This window comes from Aplysia californica, unplaced genomic scaffold (assembly GCF_000002075.1).
Source record: "Aplysia californica isolate F4 #8 unplaced genomic scaffold, AplCal3.0 scaffold00253, whole genome shotgun sequence".
NCBI lineage: Eukaryota > Metazoa > Mollusca > Gastropoda > Aplysiida > Aplysiidae > Aplysia > Aplysia californica.
The window spans coordinates 829,846-831,404 of record NW_004797523.1 but is presented as its reverse complement, the minus strand read 5'-3'; the positions used below and the strand labels follow the sequence as shown (position 1 = coordinate 831,404).

General features: G+C 41.0%; 1 protein-coding gene across 3 annotated transcripts in view; it reads right to left on the bottom strand.

Annotated features, from left to right (window-relative positions):
- LOC101849468 (tyrosine-protein phosphatase Lar) overlaps window positions 1-1,546 on the bottom strand; it is a 178,687-nt gene extending 177,141 nt beyond the window's left edge. For 2 of the 3 annotated variants that reach the window (XR_004858652.1, XM_005100613.3), the window contains exon 1: window positions 1,122-1,546. The gene's annotated coding sequence lies outside the window, so the exon portion shown is untranslated. Of the gene's footprint in view, window positions 1-846; window positions 1,042-1,121 lie in introns of those variants that run through there. The other variant, XM_005100614.3, reaches the window with a different exon arrangement.
- Window positions 1,547-1,559: the final 13 nt, after the last annotated feature.

Sequence of the window (1,559 nt, the reverse complement as noted above, 5' to 3'; positions counted from 1 at the left end):
GTGGAGTGAGGGGGGTGGGGGATGCGTTCTAAAGCCCTTCAGCTCGTCACTACGCACCGTAACTGGCCACATTTGACCAGGTACAGAATAAGATACACAAGATGTTGGAGGAGCACACAACCCCAGTGTACGACGTCGACTTCGTTCAGAACACGCTCAAATAGGCTGTCTGATAGGTCTGCTATTATGGTAGGGGAACTCTATAAAACCAAGTTAATACAAAGCGTGTGATGTTTTGGAATAACTAACGTAAATAGACAAATGCGTACCAGAACAATGGCTGATTGGAAGATCAGTTGGTAGATGCGATGCTGCTTTAATTCACGAAGTATTTCTGTAGTCTTTATTATTTTCGTCTGTAGTTAATTGTTATTAGACAACATTTCATTAGTGTTCGAGAATATTGAATTAATGTAAAAACCAAACTTAATGTTTTCAGGTCTTTTCTTGACTTCGGCCATGTTAGTGGGGTTATTATTGTTTTTTTGCTTGATTTGGTAGCTAGAAAATGTATTTTCTTCTACAATTTTGTGCTGGCGAGAAATACTAAGGTACGTCAGTTTGATTTTGGCCTAATTCTGACTCCGTTGCAAAACGTTTACCATATGCTATTTCAAAAGCAGACTACTTTGGTTTTGTGAAATAAGAAGAAAGATGTTAAGGACAATTATGTAACGAGATGGTGAACAAGAGGCGATAATGCTTGTCATTTACCATTTAGAAGAGTCGCACCACACTTTCTGCTGGGGTGCACTGAGGGCATAGCTATACATTATTATGATTATCTTACCGAGAACACCGTCTATCCGTCCACATTGTATTCATCTGCATTCATTTTTTACTTACCAGCAGAGCACAGTCGTGTATCCACAAAAAAGAATAAATACCAGCGTCCATGCGAGAGTAATCCAGTAAAACACAAGAAAATTCACAAGAACAATAAAGAAAAAAAAACAGAAAATAAAAAATTGATAAATTAATAATAATCCAGAAAACCTTGATCGGAGACAGAATAATCCAAACGTTCTCGCGGCAGATATTACAGAACAATTAATTACTTATTTTGCAAATGTAGAATGGAAAAAATAAATAACACAACTGAAGATGAATGAAGTAACTACCTCGAATTTTCCAATCCAGAAGTGTCTGAGGTTTGAACCAGACTTGAATGTTTGTTCGTCCTCACGAGAAACCATAGGAGGGACAGAATAATCTCTTCAATCCTTCGAGTGTGCACCAACGAAAAGTGGGTTTTGTACACTTTCCCAGAGGAAAAGAGTGGGGGGAAAATAAACCCGTAGAAGAAGAAAAAAAGTTCACGTTTGTATAAAGAAACGTGATCCACTTCAGTGCAGGAATCGACGGCGGGTATAAGCCAAGATGTAGACCAGAGAAACAATTAGGAGCTAGGACCAGGTAAGTGGCAGCGCTCTGTCGTGTGGTGTGGAGGGAGGGAGGGATCCTGGCACCGCACGGCGAGTCTCCTGCGGCGATGGCGGTGGCGGCGAGAGGGAAGGTTCGTTGGTGGTGGTGGTGGTGGTGGTGGTGGCGATTGTGGT